Here is a 21,736-nt window from a genome sequence, read left to right on the forward strand (position 1 = left end):
TCCGGACCCCCGCTGGACTTTTGGCAAGTCTTGTGGGGGTCAGGAGGCCCCCCCCCAAGCTGGCCAAAAGTTCCTGGAGGTCCAGCGGGGGTCAGGGAGCGATTTCCCGCCGCGAATCGTTTTCGTACGGAAAATGGCGCCGGCCATACGCGTATGGCCGGCGCCATTTTCCGTACGAAAACAATTCGCGGCGGGAAATCGCTCCCTGACCCCCGCTGGACCTCCAGGAACTTTTGGCCAGCTTGGGGGGGGGCCTCCTGACCCCCACAAGACTTGCCAAAAGTCCAGCGGGGGTCCGGAAGGACCTCCTGCCGTCCAATCGTGTTCGTCTATGGCCGCCGCCATTTTTCGGCGCCATTTTGGAAAATGGCGCCGGCTGAAGACAACAAGATTCAGTAGCAGGAGCCCGTTCCGGACCGCCGCTGGACCCGCAGGTTATTTAAGTCATTTGGGGGGGGGGTTCGGGAGGGTGGGGGATTTAATTTAAAGGGTCGGGGGTGGGTTTTAGGGGGTTTTAATGTGCCGGTTTTGCAATTTTACGTTTTTTTGATTTTTCACGATATTTTACCCCCCCCAAACGGCAACAATACGATTCCCTCCCCCTCCCAGCCGAAATCGATCATTAAGACGATCGAGGACACGATTCACATCCCTAGTCTGTACTCCCCTCAGTTAACCCAAACCCTCAAATACTTCATAGATGCCTGGAAATAGTTTTATTAAGACTTACACCTCATCCATAGCAGAAGTAACTTTGCGCTGAAATATACTTGGTTGTGTGCATATCTCTTGGCCCTGCCCTGGAAAACCCATGTCCTGCCCACATCCCACCCCTTTTTTTCCCGATGTAAGATATTTGCACATTGGGACTTGTACGCGCATGTGGGCAGCTTATAAAATCGGGTGAACACGTGCATATGCTAGATGTGCACCCATCTCCCAATTTTGGCGAGTGTCTGCTTTTAAAATTCACCTTTAATTCTATTAATTGTTAAAAGAGAGCCCTAACCTATAAGCCATTTGGTTGGCTTCTTCAATCTGATTTTCTGAAAAAAATCATTCACATGGATCAATACTCTCAATATAAATTTCCCATTTATTTGTGTCTTTACTGAATATGTTAAAAGGTGATCTCTCTTTACTGTACAGAAAATATCCATGGTGATTGTACAATTACCAAATTTTAAATTTCCTTGCCTGGATGGTTTGATACACATTTTAATAAATTGCTTTGGGAACAATTTCAATAGTCTCTGAGAACACTTTATGAAGAGAATGAAACTTTAGGGCATATGCCAGTAAGTATGAAAACTGCAGTTATTACTGTTATTCATAAACAAGGCAGAGACTCTACCAATTCTGAATGTTATAGACCAAGATCATGGTTCAATCAGGATATAAAAACTTCTGCCAAAATGTTAGAAACAGGTTTTGTCTATAATATAAGATCTTATGAAAATGTGTGGAAAGTATTAATAAGTTTAATGGAAAGATGTTGAGATAAAAATATTAAATTCCATTTACTTAAACTAATACAGGTTTTTGTATCAGTCCTATTTAGCTCCAGATAAGGCTTACAGAGCTAAGAAACATAAGAAATTGTCATACTGGGTCAGACCAAGGGTCCATCAGGCCCAGCATCCTGTTTCCAACAGTGGCCAATCCAGGCTACAAGTACCTGGCAATTACCCAAAAACTAAGTCCATCCCATGCTACTGATCCAATAATAGCAATGGCTATTTCTAAGTCAACTTAATAGCAGGTAATGGACTTCTCCTCCAAGAACTTATTCAAACCTTTTTTAAACCCAGATACACTAGCTGCACTAACCACATCCCCTGGCAACACATTCCAGAGTTTAATTGTGCATTGAGTGAAAAAGAATTTTCTCCAATTAGTTTAAGTGTGCTACATGCTAACTTCATGCTAACTTATCTGAAAGAGTAAATAACTGATTCACATTTACCCATTCTAGACCTCTCATGATTTTAAAGACCTCTATCATATTCCCCCTCAACCGTCTCTTCTCCAAGCTGAACAGGCCTAACTTCTTTAGTCTTTCCTCATAGGGGAGCTGTTCCATCCCCTTTATCATTTTGGTCACCCTTCCCTGTTCCTTCCCCATCACAACTATATCTTTTTTGAGATGCGGCGACCAGAACTGTACACAGTATTCAAGGTGTGATCTCACCATGGAACAATTCAAAATCATTATTACATTTTTCCATTTTATTCACCATTCCCATCCTGATAATTCCTAACATTCTGTTTGCTTTTTTGACTGCCACATCACACTGAGCTGACAATTTCAATGTATTATCCACTATGACATCTAGATCTCTTTCTTGGGTGGTAGCTCTTAATATGGAACCTAACATCATGTAAATACAGCATGGGTTATTTTTCCCTATATGTATCACCTTGCACTTATCCACATTAAATTTCCCTTTTGAAAGTTTAGCACTAGAGCTGTGGATTTAATTACTGTCCCCCTTCCAGTCATTAATTCAAATTTTCTCATATTATGATCACTATTGCCAAGCGGCCCCACCACTGTTAACTCTCTCACCAGATCCTGTGCTCCACTGATAATTAGATTTAAAATTGATCCCTCTCTCATCAGTTCCTGAACCAATTGCTCCATAAAACTGTCATTTTTTCCATCCAGGAACTTTATCTCTCTAGCATATGCTGATGTTACATTTACCCAGTCAATATTAGGGTAATTGAAATCTCCCATTATTACTGCACTACCAATTTGGTTGACTTCCCTAATTTCTCTTAGCATTTCACTGTCCATCTCAACATCTTGGCCAGGTTCACGGTAGTATACTCTTCCCCAACACACAAGAGATTTCTACCCATAAAGATTCAATTGCGTATTTAATCTCATGCAAGATGTTTATCCTGTTGGACTCTATGCCATACCGGACATAAAGCACCACTCCACCTCCCAGATGCTCCTCTCTGTCATTGTGATATAATTTGTACCCCAGTATAGCACTGTCCCATTGGTTGTCCTCTTTCCACCATGTCTCTGAGATGTCAATTAAGTTTATGTCATCATTCACTGCTATACATTCTAATTCTCCCACCTTTCTTCTTAGACTTCTAGCATTAGCATACAAACATTTCAAAGTGTGCTTTTTGTTTGACTTTTCATTCTGCTTTTTAATTGATAGGGATAAAGGGAATATTTAACTCAGGTGAGATTTAATTACAGGCACTTGGACTACTTTTCCTATTTTTGGAACTTTACTGTTGGGATGCCCTAATTATAATGCATCATTAATATTCTTTGAACATTCTTCCCTCTGAACCATGCAGTGCTGAGCAACTGTTGGCTTTCCCTTTTGTTCTAGTTTAAAAGCTGCTCTATCTCCTTTTTTAAGGTCAACACCAACAACCTGATGTTAAGGTGGAGCCCATCTCTTTGGAAAAGACTCCCCCTTCCCCAAAAGCTTCCCCAGTTCCTTACAAAACTGAATCCCTCTTCCTTGCATCATCGTCTCATCCATGCATTGAGATTCTGGAGCTCCTGCCTGCCTCTGGGGACCTGCGTGTGGAACAGGGAGCATTTCAGAGAATGCTACCCTGGAGGTTCTGGATTTCAGTTTTCTACCTAAAAGCCTAAATTTGGACTCTAGAACCTCCCTCCCACATTTCCCTATGTCATTGGTGCCCACATGTATCATGACAGCTGACTCCTCCCCTGCACTGTCTAAAATCCTATCTAGGTTATGTGTGAGGTCTGTCACCTTCGCACCAGATAGGCAGGTTACCAGGCGATCCTCAAGCCCACCAGCCACTCAGCTGTCTACATTCCTAATTAGGGATGTGAATCGTGTGCCCGAGCGTTTTAATGATCGGGTTCGGCTGGGGGGGGGCGGGGGGGAGGGAGATGTGAATTGGGATCGGTTCTGATTCCAATTCACATCACTAATTTATTTTAGTGAGGCCCGAGCCGATAAAAGAAAAACCACCCCGACCCTTTAAAATTACCCCCTTAGCCTCCCCCACTCTCACAAGCTTCTCAAAAAACAGTTTACACATACCTGGTGGTCCAGGGGGGCCGCGGGGAGTGATCTCCCGTTCCCAGGCCATCAGCTGCGCTAAAAAATAATGGCACCGATGGCCCTTTGCCCTTACCGTGTGACATGGTATCCATGCCATTGGCCGGCCCCTGTCACATGGTAGGAGCACTGGATGGCCGGCGCCATCTTTAAAGATGGCGCCTACCATGTGACAGGGACCGGCCAATGGCACAGATACCCTGTCACATGGTAAGGGCAAAGGGCCATCGGCGCCATTATTTTTTAGCGCAGCTGATGGCCTGGGAATGGGAGATCGCTCCCTGTGGCCCCCCTGGACCACCAGGTAATTTTAAAAGGATTTGGGGGGGGGGGGGGGGGGGGGGGGGGGGGAGGCTAAGGGGGTTTGTTTAAAGGGTTGGGTGGGGTTTTTTTTTATCGGGCCAACGGCGCCATTTATATTAGTGTCAGCCAAAATGGCGCCGATGGCCCGAGAGTGGGAGATCACGCCAGGACACCCCCCCCCCCACTGGATCACCAGGTAATTTAACATTTTGTGGGGGTTCGGGATGGTGGGGGAGGGTAAGGGATTGGTTTTAAAGGGTTGGGGTGGGTTTAGGGGTTATTTTGGTCTGCCGGTTTTCCCACCCTCCCCCCAAATAATTCCCGTGCCCGATTTAACGATTTTTGACGATAAATCGTGGGAATTTGTATTGTATCGTGCACTCTAACGATTTTTGACGATTTAAAAAATATCGACAATTTTTTTAAATCGTCAAAAAACGATTCACATCCCTATTCCTAATAATCAAATCACCAACTATGACGGCTGACCTAACCCTTCCCACCTGGGCAATAGCCCTGGGAGACACATCCTCGGTGTGAGAGGACAGTGCACCACCTGGAGAGCAGTTCCTTGCTACAGGATCCTTTCCTGCTCACCAGGTTGATGCTCTCTGATCATGAGATCTTCTTCCTCCAAAGCAGCACCAGTGCTGCTAGTCTGAATTTGGGACTTGGCTACATTGTATCTGAAGGCCTCTGTAATTCCCCAATTTGCAAGAAATATGGGACAGTCATGGTGTTACGCTTGGGCTCCGGTCAGGAGGCGTGAACACCACCCAGCAGGGTGGCTCCAGGTGGAGAGAGACAGGAAGCTAGAAACAGAGTCTGGTTCCAGGCTGGGTCAAGGCAGGCAGCAAAAGCAGTGTCTAGTTCAGGCTGGGTCAGGGCAGGCGGCAATGAGCAGAGTCTAAGTTCAGGCTGGGTCAGGGCAGGCGGCAATGAGCAGAGTCTAAGTTCAGGCTGGGTCAGGGCAGGCGGCAATGAGCAGAGTCTAAGTTCAGGCTGGGTCAGGGCACAGTAAGCAGGGCAAGGCAGGTTAGAAGGCCCGTAGGCCACACACACACAGAAGGCCCATAGGCCACACACCATAAGCGGGGCAAGGCAGGTCAGAAGGCCCGTAGGCCACACACACACAGAAGGCCCGTAGGCCACACACCATAAGCAGAGCAGGGCAGGTCAGAAGGCCCGTAGGCCACACACACACAGAAGGCCCGTAGGCCACACACCATAAGCGGGGCAAGGCAGGTCAGAAGGCCCGTAGGCTCCACACACACAGACAGAAGGCCCGTAGGCCATACACCATAAGCAGAGCAGGGCAGGTCAGAAGGCCCGTAGGCCACACACCGTAAGCAGAGCAAGCAGGTCAGAAGGCCCGTAGGCCAGGTGAGAACAACGAGGAAGGAGGCCCGAAGGCCGCGCAGGGCAAGGCAAGGAAAGGCCCGAAGGCCGCGCAAGGCTAGAGCAGGGAGCCCAGGTGAGCTCGATGCCGAAGCCCCGAGGCAACTGTCAGGCAGGGTTATAAGGACACACCCAGAGCACAGAGTGGACAGATAAGATGGACTGGGCCTGTCCGGAAAGCCAGCACTAGAGGGATCCCTGGTGGTGAGGCGGTTGCACTGCAGCCAAAACTGTAACAGTACCCCCTCCTCAAGGCCTCCCCCTCCTCCTGGGTCCCATCTTAGCAGGGGGTACTCAAAGATGAGATCTGGCCCCTCCGAGGGCAACAACAGCTGGAGCCATTCAACAGGCTCAGATGGCTGAGTTAGAAAGTCTGTTAGTGGTACCGGTTTGAGCCCCTCCGGGGGTGGCAGCAGGACCGGTTTAGCAGGCTCTTCTCGGGGTAGTGCAGCAGGTTCGGGCCCCTCTCCGGATGAAACAGCAGGCTGGAACACCTCTCCGAGCGTTGTAGCAGGATCGGACCCCTTCGGGGCGATGCAGCAGGCTTGGCCCCCTCTTGGGGCGATGCAGCAGGCTTGGCCCCCTCCTGGGGCGATGCAGCAGGCTTGGCCCCCTCCTGGGGCGATGCAGCAGGCTTGGCCCCCTCCTGGGGCGATGCAGCAGGCTTGGCCCCCTCCTGGGGCGATGCAGCAGGCTTGGCCCCCTCTTGGGGCGAGGCAGCAGGCTTGGCCCCCTCCTGGGGCGATGTAGCAGGCTTGGCCCCCTCTTGGGGCGATGCAGCAGGCTTGGCCCCCTCCTGGGGCGATGTAGCAGGCTTGGCCCCCTCTTGGGGCGATGCAGCAGGCTTGGCCCCCTCTTGGGGCGATGCAGCAGGCTTGGCCCCCTCTTGGGGCGAGGCAGCAGGCTTGGTCCCCTCTTGGGGCGATGTAGCAGGCTTGGCCCCCTCCTGGGGTGATGCAGCAGGCTTGGCCCCCTCCTGGGGCGATGCAGCAGGCTTGGCCCCCTCCTGGGGCGATGCAGCAGGCTTGTCCCCCTCTTGGGGCGATGCAGCAGGCTTGGCCCCCTCCTGGGGTGATGAAACAGGCTCAGATGGCAGAGCAGCAAGGTTTGAAGCAGTGCACATAGAAGACTCAAGTAGCACTGCTGTGGGCTTGATACCTCGAGCCACACTCTGAGGCTCCTTATTTTGTTTCTGGAGGAGCAGTTTAGAGAAGGCACAGGCAGTTCTAGGACGTCTAGGGAATGTGCTCGTTAGTGTCTCAACAGCAGCTGTGGGCAGCAGAGCCCTGCTAGAGTTAATCAACTCTCTCCGTTTGAGAGAAACCTGTTCCTGAGGCTCTAGCACTGGTGTCACAGAAGCCTTCTTGGCCAGGTAAGTCCTGGGTTTTTCTATCCACCAACTGCCAGCAAAAATGTCTGTTTTAGTTGAGCCAAAAACAGAATACTGGTTAGGAGAGCTGACAGCTTTTTTTAATGGCACAGCTGGTCCTAGAGCAGAACACCGGGGGCAGGGTTTGCCTGGTGGTAACAAACACGGAAGACAGGAGCATTTCCACCACCCTGGTTTAGGAGCCAGACAGTTCAAACATTCCTGATAGACAGAGACATTTTTCTTGTTGCAATTATTGCATGACCAGTGTTCCTGACCAACAAGTTCACAGGCTAGACAGTTCTGATAGCTTGGATAATTCAAAGTTTGACAGGAATTGCAGGTATAAAACTTTAAAGAAGGAGGCATCTTGAATTAGTGAAAAAGTTGACTCACCGGCAGGACACAGACCATCTCTTCCCCTGGAAAATTTGATGGCTTCGGCATACTGTTACGCTTGGGCTCCGGTCAGGAGGCGTGAACACCACCCAGCAGGGTGGCTCCAGGTGGAGAGAGACAGGAAGCTAGAAACAGAGTCTGGTTCCAGGCTGGGTCAAGGCAGGCAGCAAAAGCAGTGTCTAGTTCAGGCTGGGTCAGGGCAGGCGGCAATGAGCAGAGTCTAAGTTCAGGCTGGGTCAGGGCAGGCGGCAATGAGCAGAGTCTAAGTTCAGGCTGGGTCAAGGCAGGCGGCAATGAGCAGAGTCTAAGTTCAGGCTGGGTCAGGGCACAGTAAGCAGGGCAAGGCAGGTTAGAAGGCCCGTAGGCCACACACACACAGAAGGCCCGTAGGCCACACACCATAAGCGGGGCAAGGCAGGTCAGAAGGCCCGTAGGCCACACACACACAGAAGGCCCGTAGGCCACACACCATAAGCGGGGCAAGGCAGGTCAGAAGGCCCGTAGGCTCCACACACACAGACAGAAGGCCCGTAGGCCACACACCATAAGCAGAGCAGGGCAGGTCAGAAGGCCCGTAGGCCAAACACACACAGAAGGCCCGTAGGCCACACACCATAAGCGGGGCAAGGCAGGTCAGAAGGCCCGTAGGCTCCACACACACAGACAGAAGGCCCGTAGGCCATACACCATAAGCAGAGCAGGTCAGAAGGCCCGTAGGCCACACACACACAGAAGGCCTGTAGGCCACACACCGTAAGCAGAGCAAGCAGGTCAGAAGGCCCGTAGGCCAGGTGAGAACAACGAGGAAGGAGGCCCGAAGGCCGCGCAAGGCAAGGAAAGGCCCGAAGGCTGCGCAAGGCAAGGAAAGGCCCGAAGGCCGCGCAAGGCTAGAGCAGGGAGCCCAGGTGAGCTCGATGCCGAAGCCCCGAGGCAACTGTCAGGCAGGGTTATAAGGACACACCCAGAGCACAGAGTGGACAGATAAGATGGACTGGGCCTGTCCGGAAAGCCAGCACTAGAGGGACCCCTGGTGGTGAGGCGGTTGCACTGCAGCCAAAACTGTAACACATGGGAAATTTTATTCGTAGCTTTTGGGAATGCCCTACAGTTCTTGAATTTTGGACTCAGATATATTAATTTGTAAATACCCTATTTAATAGGACTTTACCACTTTCCCCAAGAGTTTGGCTATTTGGTTGTCATATGGAGCTTCCTAGTTCTGTTTCTTGGGAAAGAAAGCTATAATAGATAAAGTTGCTGTGTTGGCTAAGAAAGCTATTTTATCGGTATGGGTAGGGGAAGATCCACCACATATATCTGTTTGGAAAAAATAGGGTATTTAAATTATTAACCTTTGAGACCATGACTATGAAAATGTCCACCGAGTCTAAAATGGAAATACATTTCCAAATTTGGAGAGATTATATGGATTCGCTTTCCCCTCCCCTTTGAAACACGATCTATACTTTCTGATGAGGATTTATTCCTATTCTAAGGGATTTATTCCTATTCTAAGGGATGCAAGGGGGGGGGTTGGATGGGAAAAATGTCTTTTTTTTTTTAATAAATAGGACTGATAGGGGCGCTCTACTCCAAAGACTAAACCCGAGGTGCTAAGGAAATGAGAAGGCTTTATTTTAGATCTATAGTTTCAGCTTACAAGCATTTACAGTACACATTTCTTTCTCTTTCATCATAATTTCTCAGTAGAATGCTCAGGGAGGGAGAGGGTGGGGGGATAAAACATCAAAGAAGCTTGTTTAAGGTACCGTGGATAAGCTGTAATGTCATTTTAACTTTAAGTCTTTTTCACGTTTATCTAAAGGTCTGTACTAGTTAATTAATGCTGGAGCAACTTCATTTAACTTGTGTTATGTTTGGTCTCTCTGATGAAAACTCAATAAACATGTTTGATGCAAAAAGTCCATTTACTTATTGGTTTTACTGTGGAGAGAACCTTTGATAGAATTTCATAGTGGTTTTTGAAAGTAGTGTTAAGAATGTTTTTTCTGGATCAATATTTCAAAACATTACGTTAATGTACTCAAACCCAAATTAATCCTAATGGATGTTTAACAGACATGTTTGTTTTGAAAAGGGATACTAGACAAGAATGTCCTTTATCACTGCTTTTGTTCATTTTTAATTTGAAACCTCTTATTAGGAAACTAGAATTGAATAAAATGTTTCTGGCATCACGATAAGCCGTAGATCTTTTAAGATTATTTTATTTTCTGATGGCATTTTATTAATAATATATATATCTCATTCTAGGAAGTCTTTGCCTATAACATTAAAGTTTTTCCATTAAACTGGACTGGGGAAAATATTTAGATTTAAGAAGGCCTATATTCAGTAGGCAGATTAGGGGACAAGTTATTCAGATAAGAGTAGTCAGAGATAATGTGCCCTGAATATTCAGTGGGATACATGACCCACTGACTTATCCTCAATTAAACTTATATGGCTAACCTTAGTCGGATATTCTTTTGAATCTTGCTGGTTATGTCTAAAGTTTTATGGCTTTGTGTGGCCGGATAACTTAACAGTTTACCGGATATATTCAAAAGAATATATCCGGTTAAGTAATATTTCTGGAAAAAAAATACAAATCATGGGTCGGCAGGCCCAAACCTGCCCCCATCTCCCTGCCTCCCAAACTCCAAAGGTCTTCCAGGGCTGAACTTGCTGCCACTTCCCTAAAGAGCTCCATTTTTAATTTTCAAAAAGTATATCAGGGCCACAAGACCAATGCCATTTACACCCTCCTCCCCACCACTCTGCGCCCGCTTCCCTGGGGAGAGTTAAGGCTTTTAAACTTGGTGTGTCTGGAGGATCTATCTCTAACTGGGAGAACTGGGGATGAACTGGTAAAACTGGGACTAGCATTGCCTTTTGCCCCTTTTAAAATCCCCCCTATTTACACAATGGATGCGGGATTTGCGAGCACATGCCACTTAAAAATTGGCACACATGTGCATACGGCCAGGCTATTTTATAAGATGGGCATGGGCTGACATATGCGTGCAAATGTGTGCGCACGTGCCAGTTTGAAAGTTACCATCCCTTGTTATAAAATACCTGCCTCCGTGTATAAATTAAGATTATTATACGTACATGTTACATTATTTTATACACCTTGAATATACACACATATGTTTATAAAATTGGTAGAAAAAGTATGTTTTCTTACATTAGAAATATTCATGTATACTGAAACATATGGGCCAGATTTTAAAAGGTATGCACGGGCGTAGATTTGTGCGCACAACCCTGTGCGCACAAATCTACATCCAATTTTATAACATGCGTGCACAGCCATGCGCATGTTATAAAATCTGGGGACGGTGCGCGCAAGGCTTTTAAAATCTGCCCCTATGTGTGTACCTTTAGAGTAGAATTGCATAGTGTTTTATAAACTGTGCAGCTTATACCACACAGTTTATAAAATACTAGAATAAATCTGTGGGTGTTCACTTATGTGCCTAAGTGCTGTACCATGGATAGGATTAAAAAGGCTCTATAATTTTACAAGATTTTAAAATATAAAGCTATATTCAAATTTGGAGACTTCATTATCTTAGTGAACCTTATTTCTGCTGTTATAGCTATTGAAACTGTCATTCAACTGTTTGTAGGTATTTTTTAAGCTTGACATTCAGAAGGTGGCAGTCTGTTAAATCTAGAAAGACGTTCTTTGTCAAAATTAAGCAGAAAATAGAACTATTAGGACTGTTTATATTTGATTTTCTTCAGTTTCTGACTTTTTCTCACTTAATTTTAAGGGTAATTTTAAAACTGTCCATTTCTGGACAAAGTTTGCAGGTATGTTTAATCCAGATTTTGCATAAATGGAACAAGTACTAAGTACTCATGAATTTTGTACTGCCCTTTTCTGTTGATAGATTTTCTAAAGAAAATAAAACAAAATGATTTGAAAATAAAATCTACATGTTATTTTTCAATCTCACTCTAAACACATTCTGGGAAATGCCTATTTATATTGTACATTTTATATATATTGTACATTTTATATATTGTATATATCACCTTTTCCAAAAATAATCTAAAACAGTTTACAGTGTAACAAAAAACAATAAATATTAGGGGTGTACAGAGAAAAAAATGTTGTTTTGGTTAATTCATTCATTTCGTAGAACACCTTTATTCAGTTCATTAGTTAAACAGAAAAAAAAAATCATTAATTCATTTAATTCTTTCATTCTTTTACCATTCAAATCTATAGGGGATGCACTGTAGCCTATTTTTAAATCCAAAATTTGAGTTTTCTCATCAATTCTAATAAAACTGGTGGGTAAACATCATTAGAAGGGTGAAGCAATGCCAATGCACTGACTATGCCAACGTGGTACCAAAAGTGTCATGAATAGTCTAAGGCAATGGAAAGGGACAAAGGGGTACCAGCAGTGATAGGAGATCTGCCATGCAGTATCAGAGGACCAAGGCAGTAGCAAGAGGGGAGAGAATGCTCCAAGGCTTCAAAAGCAGGCACCAACAACAAGGCATGAACCCATGAAGGCAGAATGAATAGCAAAGTGGCAAAAAGAATGACATTAATATTCTAAGGCACCATGAAGGAGGAGCAAAGCAGAAATGATGGCATGAAAAACCCCAAGAGAACAATAAAAGGACGAAACAGAATAGAGAGTGACATCAGCACACCAAGACACCATGTGAGATGCAAATTAACCCCTCTCTGTGGCATGAACACCTTAAGATGCAGAGTCTAGAGTATGGGGCAGATTTTAAAACCTGTGCGCGGGCGCAGATTTGTTCGCTCAACCCGGCACAAACAAATCTATGCCCAGTTTTATAACATGCGCGCGCTGCCTCCGTTCTCTCTGAGGTCGCTCCAAAATTGGAACGGCCTCGGAGGGAACTTTTCTACTGCTCCCCCCACCTTCCCGTATTTAACCCACCCCCCAGCCCTAACTAGATACCCCCTACCTTTGCATGCCGGCGCGCCATCCCCGGCACAGGCCGCTGTGCCTGAGGACTTGGGACCACCCCCAGACCACCCCTGGACCACCTCCATGCCCACAGACCCACCCCCGGACTGCCCTTGACCCCCAGGCCTGCCCCCGGACCGCCACCACGCCCCCGGACTCGCCCCCTTCCCGCCCCTTTTTCGAAGCCCCGGTACAAATGCGCTTCCCGGGGCTTGCGCACGCTGCCGAGCCTATGCAAAATAGGCTTGGCACGTGCAGGGGCAGATTTTCTCGGGTTACGCACGTGTGCTACGCGCATAGCCTTTGAAAATCTGCCCCTATGGTAGCAAGATGCAGAAAGATCCCCATGGTGTAAAGTTTGGGTTTGACAGCAAAACTGAGTGACAGAAAGACTCCAAGATATAATATAAGGGGTAATTCAGCAAGGCAGAGTGGCATTGGAAATGTCTCTCTTCTTGTTGAAGCACTTGCCACTTGTCATACTTAGTACTAGAAAGTAGAGATGTGAATCGTGTGATCGATCGTCTTAACGATCGATTTTGGCTGGGGGGGGAGGGAATTGGATCGTCGCGGTTTTGTTTTTTTTTAAATCGTGTAAATCATAAATCGGGGGAGGGCGGGAAAACCGGCACACTAAAACCCACCCCGACCCTTTAAAATAAATCCCCCACCTGCCCGAACCCCCCCAAAATGTCTTAAATTACCTTGGGTCCAGTGGGGGGGTCCCGGTGTGATCTTCCACTCTCTGGCCACGGTTGCGTTAATAGAAATGGCGCCGGCGCTACCTTTGCCCTGTCATATGACAGGGCAAAGGTAGCGCCGGCGCCATTTTGGTTCCTGACCCCCGACGTCACGAGCGTAGGAGATCACTCCCGGACCCCCGCTGGACCTCCAGGGACTTTTGGCCAGCTTGGGGTGGGGCCTCCTGACCACCACAAGACTTGCCAAAAGTCCAGCGGGGGTCCGGGAATGACCTCCTGCACTCAAATCATGTTGCCTTATTGCAAAATAGCCATACGGCCGGCGCCATTTTGCAATACGGCAATATGGCCATACGGCCGGCGCCATTTTGCAATATGGCAACACGATTCGAGTGCAGGAGGTCATTCCTGGACCCCCGCTGGACTTTTGGCAAGTGTTGTGGGGGTCAGGAGGCCCCCCCCCAAGCTGGCCAAAAGTCCCTGGGGGTCCAGCGGGGGTCCGGGAGCGATCTCCTATGCTCGTGACGTCGGGGGACAGGAACCAAAATGGCGCTGGCGCTACCTTTGCCCTATCATATGACAGGTCGGGGTGGGTTTTAGGGTTGTTTTAGTGTGCCGGTTTTCCCACCCTCCCCCTTCCCCCGATTTATGATTTTTGATGATAAATCGGGGGAATTCCTATTGTATATCGCCTCTAACGATTTTTGACGATTTAAAATATATCGGACGATATTTTAAATCGTCAAAAAACGATTCACATCCCTACGTAGAAAGTGGTCTATCATCGGTATCAGTTTTGTGACATAAATATTTATTACATTCCCTATTTGAAACTGATCTTGCTGCTGGGTGGAATTTTGGGTTTCTTGTGAAATTCACTTTCTGATTGAAGCTTTTGTCACAATCAGAGCATGTCTTTCTTCAGTTTGGTGTTCCTGGTCATTTGTGAGGTTTGCTTTAAGAAAACTTTTTCCAATATTCTGTAGCTGAATAAAGTCTCTTCTCTGTTGATTTTCTGGTGTTGCTTTAGCTCTCTCTTCCTATTGAAATCATAACCATATTCAGAACATGTTAAAGGTCTCTCCTGTATATCTTTTCTCTTGAGCCTGCATTTCTTCCTTCTGACTGAAGGTATTTTTTTAGAACAAAACACTCCAGAATAACCAAAAAAGAAGAAGGATGGGAGAACTAAGCTGGGATCCCAGAGATGTACAACTAAAAAGTAAGGTAGAGAATCAGAAATGATATAGGTAGGGGAAAAACTTGCATTTGTTTTTCTATTATCCATGTTTTTTCTGGGGGCAAAACACCCCAATATAATGAAAAAACAAACAAGGAGGGAGACCTAGTCTTAGATTGTTGAGGGCACAATCAAATGAAGAACCATAAAAGAGATGGGGTGGGAGATGAAACTTGTATTCTTTTTCTTTTTCTGAAGACAAAACAGGCTGAGATCAAAACAGCAAACAACAAGGAGACATCAAAACTCATATGCTGGTATACAAAAGACATAGCAGGCAGTGCTGTAGCAGCAAGACCCCTATAGTGGCACATAATGGGCATGGCAGGTTGGCTTGTGGCAGGAAGACCCCCTAAGGTGATATATAAGGGGCATGTCAGGTATGCATGTGGTTCATCTGGGACATGGCAGGTAGGCAGAGAGGCAACAAGGCCTTTAAGGTACTTTCAATCATCTTGCCACTCACATAAAAATTCTGGAAAACTAATCAAAGGCAGATTAATTTTCAAAAAGACTAGCTTTCCCATCATATCTGGCCCCAGTCTTGAGCGATGATGTCTCATGATGACCCCTCGCATTGAGAAGACAATTTCACTGGGCATGCTAGTTGGTGGTCAGAAAAGATAGCGTTGAGCCACCTTGGCTAGGTATGACTAGATTGCAGATTTGTGTGTACAATATCTCAGTCCATATCTTTAATGGGCTCTGAAAGATAACGTGTCATAGAAATGTGTGCTGGGGTGGGCCAAGGTTCTCTCTTGCCATCTGCTTTGGCTATGGCCTGTGTTAAGAGAGATGGTTCTTTTTGGACAAAATGGGTTTGTCATATTGAGTTGCGGGAAGAAGTGCTAGCTGACAGGGTGTGCTGCTCCTGTTTGCAGTGCTGTCTGATTTGAACACTCTTTCCTGTGATATATCTCCACTGTCCTTCAGCCTCTGGCACCCCTGTTCTCACATGCTAGCTACCTTCATTAATGAACGATGCTGGGACTAGAGGGTGAGGTTCACTTTGACACATGGATCACAAAGTGTAGCAAGCATGTATGTATTGTTTTGTGTGAAAATGTTTGTCTCTCTTGCACCTGCTCCTGCAAGGAGTCCAGAATATGCAACTTCCATTCCCTGTTGCTCATGGAAGCCATCTAGATTTTCCTTCAGAATATTTAATATAATGGTGAACTCCTCAGGATGGCACTTCTGGAACTCAGATCCCCCGTGGCATCCTTAAGTGGCTTCAGAATTTGTCCCAGCTGCCTAATTACTACCCATTCATGATGCCTCAGATGGCAATGCACATCTATTTCTGTTTCATAAAAGGGTGTCTGCTGCCCTACTAATCTCTTCAGCATCATATAGGTAGAATTCCATGGGTTGCCAACACCTTGAATCAGATGCTTGTGAGGCATCCCCAATTCTTCCTGCTTTTCTGAGAAGCTGCCCTGTGTTCATGCCTTTTTGGAAATGCCCAGCTATTTTCCAGCACCTCTCCATCAGGTTCTTCAGGAATGGATTCTCATTGTCAATGGTCCCCAGCCCCAGGACATCCCTCACTGCCTGTTGCAGCAAGTGTGCAAAGCAATGAATAATCTGAAAACCTCATCTTCTGTTACCTTTGCCATATTTGCTCCACATTCTGTCACAAAACAACCTGCATGAGGACTCCTGCCTCTCCAGTCTAGCTGCCAACCTTCCAGCATCTTTCTTATGATTGATAGAATATTTAACAAGGTATGGGGGCTATGCATCAACTGGGTGTTTAGCATATCCCACATGGAACCTGAATCTCCAACCCTACTAAAGCTGCTATCAGCCCCTGCCTCAGCCAGGTTCCATCAGTAGGTTATAAGGGAGAAGTAAGTGTGCATACCATTCATGCTGATCCAGATGTAAGTGGTGAAGTGCATGATACTTTCCGTTGACTTAGCCAGCCATGCCTGAAAGTGTCTATGGGACTGGTTATACAGGATTGGGAAGACCTTCCTACTAAATGTAGTCCTGGAATGCATTTTAACTGGGGGCTAGCATAAGCAGTAGACACTTTAAGCTCACATTATCTGCTACATGGAGGAGCTGGTCATGAAGGGCAATCATTTCTATGATTCACGTTCCCCCCCACCCAACCTCACCCTTTCCTTCTCCCTCTGGACATACCATGCTAATAACTGCCTAGGATAAACCTATGTTTATGTATCCTACAGTTTTTTGTTGATTTATATATTTATCTCTCTCTAATTGTTTCTTAGTTTAAACTCTGTACTGTCTTCCATTGCCCAGGTTTTACGCTCCCTGTTTAATGTAACTTTACTTTCTACCTTGATGTTAATTGGTTTCCCCTCAGTTACATTGTAAACCGGTACGATAAGACCTAGTCTTGAGCATCGGTATAGTAAAATAAATTAAATAAAAATAAATAAATGCTCCTCATTACTATTTTAGGTGCTACCAGCCTCCTTCTCTGGGACAGTGCTATGGATCACCACCCCATTTTCTCTATGGTGGGTTGCTGCTTTGGATGTATGAATGGATAATGCTGACCTGTCATGACTGCTAGAAGTAGTCATGGGATCAGCTTGTGGTAAAGTCTTCTCCTTTTCAGCCATTTTTCCTCTGGCTTTTACATGGAGATGCAAAAGGATTCCCCAGGCTAGTACAACCACCCTCCCCAAATGCCAGTGCCAGCAGGTGCGGCTTCTGCAGGTTATGCTGCATTCCACTGTTTGTAAGATGCCTTACTTGCTTCCCTTGATTGATATCCTTCCTTCAGTGAATACACTGAGCATATCACGGGTCCTCCCTCACTTTTAAGGGATTTCAGATCAGTGATTTCATGCACAATCCCTTCAGTACATCCTTGGAGGCTGATGATAGCACTGCTGTTCAGGTAGATGGTTGACCCTGAGGGAAAATACTAGAGGCATCACTCATGCAGTCTACCTGCACTGCTTGCTGTTCCTGGGGGTTGATCTCAACATCATCAGTAACATTGTTCTCCACTATCACTAAACTGGATGCCAAGATGCTAATGACTAAACTTTCTGACTGTTCTTTGGCTACTAGCTCTTCAATATCTTCATCTTCAGAGAATCCCAGGAAAGATTTTTCCTCTGATTTAGTTGGTGAAAATTCTGCCTTCACTGCTTCAGAAGCAGGAACCAAAGAGGATCACATTGCTGTCATGAACCCTTGATGGCTTCTCAAGTGGCAAATGGCACCTAATGTGGCATTAGTATCCTAAGGCAGTATAAAGGGTGAACAAAACAGAAAAGGTGTCAGAGAAAACTGCAAGGCAGACACTGATAAAGGGGCCAAGCAGCAAAAAAAAAAGTGGCTTGAAGACTCCAAAGCATAAGGAGAGGTGCAAAGCATTCCCCCCCCCCCCCCCCCATGGCAAGGTATTAGGTCTGGGGTCCAACAGCAAAATAGTGTGGTAAAGAGAAATCTAAGTTGTAAGATCTGGGCATGGAATCAAGTCTGAGTGGCATATAGACTTCCAAGATGCAGGTTGGAATTTAGATTTTCTTGTAGAATAGAGTTTCCAAATGAAAATTATATCACATTCAGTACATGGCAATGGTTTCTCTAATGATTATGGTGTGGTTTTCCTGGAAAGTGGTGAGTGCTGCTATATTTATAAACCATTTCCCATATTATTTAGCTAACATCAGGTTGTTCCATCTCCTGATTTTCTCATTTTGCATAAAATCTCTCACATTAACTGTTATCACATTCAGAACATCAAGATGTTTAAAGGTAGATTTTAAGATCTGCACCAGGGTGTCCATGTGTGCGCAGTTCCCGGTGTGCACACATTAACATGCTGATTTTATAATGATTTTATATGGATGCACCAATATAATGATTTTATTTTGGCACGCACATGTGTGAAGGCCCTCTCACACGCATAAGTAGGGGAGATTTCAATAGATGCGTAGAGCGACATAATAGGCCCTTTTCCCTGTTCCCTCCCAGTCCACTCCAGTAAAGGAGTGGACTGGGAGGGAACTTCCTAAATCCCTTACTGAACCTGCCTCCCTTTTCCCCAACTAGCATCAACCCCTAAAACCCCACTTACTACCCTAGATTTTATTGCTTTGTTACCTATTCGCTCTCTGGAGCAGCAGCAGATTGCATGGGTTGGTAAATCATGGTTCATGCTTCAGCGACACTGTGTCTAATGGTGCTGTCCCAGCTCGCTCCCATCCCACCCATGCCCCGCCCATGCCTACCTGGACCCCACCCATAGCCCGTCCTCTTTTTTGTTTAGCCCTTCCAATGTGTGTACTGGGAGATACGTGCATGGCTGACGGCCTCCAAAAATCCACATGGCCCAGCCACGCGTGAATCTTCCCGATTCTGTGCGCGCAGGGTTTTTAAAATCCAGCTTATAGTCTTGAGCATTTTTTTTTTTTTTACTTATGACTCTATTTTGTCCTTCAGAATGAGGGCTCTTTTTGGCCAAAAAGCAACCCAGTATAATCAGTCATTCTTAATGAGGTAGGACAACCTGGCTGAGATTTTAGGAGGAAAGGAAGAACTATAGAAATTATAGGTGCCTCTGTGCCCTGGTAGTGAAATCAGTGGCTTTTTCACATTTTTTTTCTGGGGACAAAACACCCCAGTATAACAAACCAAGAAGAAAGCAAATATATAAAGAACATCTCAAGGTTCCAAAAGAGGGCACAAGCTTCAGTGACATGAACCCTTGATAGTAGGGATGTGAATCGGGTGATCGATCGTCTTAACGATCGATTTTGGCTGGGGGGGAGGGAAATCTGATCGTCATGGTTTTTGTTTTTTTTTTTAAATCGTAAAACATCGTAAATCGGGGGAGGGCGGGAAAACCGGCACCCTAAAACCCACCCCGACCCTTTAAAATAAATCCCCCACCCTCCCGAAGCCCCCCAAAATGTTTTAAATTACCTGGGGTCCAGTGGGGGGGTCCCGGCGCGATCTCCTGCTCTCGGGCCACGGCTGCATTAAAAGAAATGGCGCCAGTGGCCCTTTGCCCTTACCATATGACAGGGCAAAGGTAGCGCCGGCGCCATTTTGGTTCCTGTCACCCGACGTCACGAGTGCAGGAGATCGCTCCCGGACCCCCGCTGGACCCCCAGGGACTTTTGGCCAGCTTGGGGGGGCCTCCTGACCCCCACAAGACTTGCCAAAAGTCCAGCGGGGGTCCGGGAGCGACCTCCTGCACGCAGGCCGAATTGCCAATATTCAAAATGGCGCCGGCGCTACTTTTGCCCTCACTATGTCGACATAGTGAGGGCAAAAGTCAAAATGGCGACATTTTGAATATTGGCAATACGGCCCGCGTGCAGGAGGTCGCTCCCGGACCCCCGCTGGAATTTTGGCAAGTCTTGTGGGGGTCAGGAGGCCCCCCCAAGCTGGCCAAAAGTCCCTGGGGGTCCAGCGGGGGTCCGGGAGCGATCTCCTGCACTCGTGACGTTGGGTGACAGGAACCAAAATGGCGCCGGCGCTACCTTTGCCCTGTCATATGGTAAGGGCAAAGGGCCACCAGCGCCATTTCTTTTAATGCAGCCGTGGCCCGAGAGCGGGAGATCGCGCCGGGACCCCCCCCCCCCACTGGACCCCAGGTAATTTAAAACATTTTGGGGGTTTCGGGAGGGTGGGGGATTTATTTTAAAGGGTCGGGTGGGTTTTAGGATGCCAGTTTTCCTGCCCTCTCCCCTCCCCCGATTTACGATTTTTTGATGATAAATCGGGGGAATTGTTATTGTATCGCAGCTCTAATGATTTTTGATGATTTAAAATATATCTGACGATTGTTTTAAATCGTCAAAAAACGATTCACATCCCTACTTGATAGCATCTGAAGTGACAAACTGGCACCCAAAGTGGCAATAGCATCCTACCTTTTTTTTCTTGCTGATCTGCCTTTCCCTATCCATGACAAGATTTATTCTGTCACTGGGATGTGAGGATTACAATTATTTAATATTTTTCAGTGTTATTGTAATGTCCACTGACTGTGTCAGTGCTACGTTGACGTGTATATATGGGCAACACAGAGACATTGCTGCACTGAGTGTCACACTGCTGGCACTTGTTCTCTAACAGTGACAGACTTCACAACACAGCCTAGTATGATTCAGTCTCTACCTTGCCCTCAGTGCTCCCCTTGTGCCCACTGCCCAGAATACCGAATGCATACTGCCAAGACAGAGACAAAATCATTACCAATGCTATTAGCAATTCAACAATCTGCATCCAGTCACCACAAAACAAAAACAAAAAATACTAATAAGAAAAAGAACAGCAAGCAATACAAGTCTGATCTCAAACACATAACTTCAAACGCAGTGCTACCTCACTGCATTCCTCTTTTGTTTGACTGATTGGCACAGTGACAGACTGTAAAATGGAAAGCAGCAAAAAAGTTGATTGGGAAAAGTAAACCTTGTTCTCAGAGAGAGTTCAAATAGCAGATGCTTTCAGACAATGTCTTCAGAATTCATGCACAGCAAAACTGTGAAATGTTAAGTATTCAAGATCAGTGTCACTGTATCTGGTGCACTGCGATAGGTGCAACTGGCAAATTGCTTCACTGCGATACGTCATCCCTGTTACCTACTTGACAATACATCCATCCAATCCAGGTCTCCTGACTGCCTCTCTAAACTTTGTATCAATTTCTAACTGCACACCTGTTGCTCTCCCTATGATTTCTTTGAATTCATTGAATATATAGGCTTATAAAAATCATCAAATTTCAAATGAACAAAATGAATAGAATTCATTTAATTCAAGAGGCCCCCTTGATTTGTTGCAGGGCCCCACAAAAGAAACAAGTTGGCCCCTATTTGTTTTATTTTTCTATTTCATTTTAAACTAATGCACATGCCTAATAATTAGTATGTGAAACATCTGTGGAATAGATATTTGTAAGGTATAGATATGTTTTTTTCTCTGACCAGATTTGTTTTTTAAATATTCAAATTTTGTAATTGGAAAATTTGAATTTTATACAGTCATATCTTTAATTATGATGTTACAAGCTGCGTGAAACATCCAGATCACATTCAGTGTGAGGTAGTTTCTGACATTCTGTTTATTATGACTGTTTTTATGGAAAGGGCAGAATAATAATAAAAGATGTAAAACATTTCAGTTATTTGGTTGTATCAAGTATGCACTGTGTAATAAAATACTCACAGTATGAGAGAACATCTGTGATAACTATAGTCTATATTTTTGACTCTGGGAGGACTACAGTAATATTGTTTTATTAAATGTACTTTTATGCTGATTTATATTATGGT

At 45.8% G+C, this 21,736-nt stretch overlaps 1 protein-coding gene across 1 annotated transcript in view; it reads left to right on the forward strand.

The window, feature by feature from the left end:
• The window catches only part of CSMD1 (CUB and Sushi multiple domains 1), a 4,035,193-nt gene that overhangs the window by 3,293,278 nt on the left and 720,179 nt on the right, over positions 1–21,736 (forward strand).

The sequence above is a fragment of the Rhinatrema bivittatum genome, chromosome 3, assembly GCF_901001135.1.
Source record: "Rhinatrema bivittatum chromosome 3, aRhiBiv1.1, whole genome shotgun sequence".
Taxonomy (NCBI): domain Eukaryota; kingdom Metazoa; phylum Chordata; class Amphibia; order Gymnophiona; family Rhinatrematidae; genus Rhinatrema; species Rhinatrema bivittatum.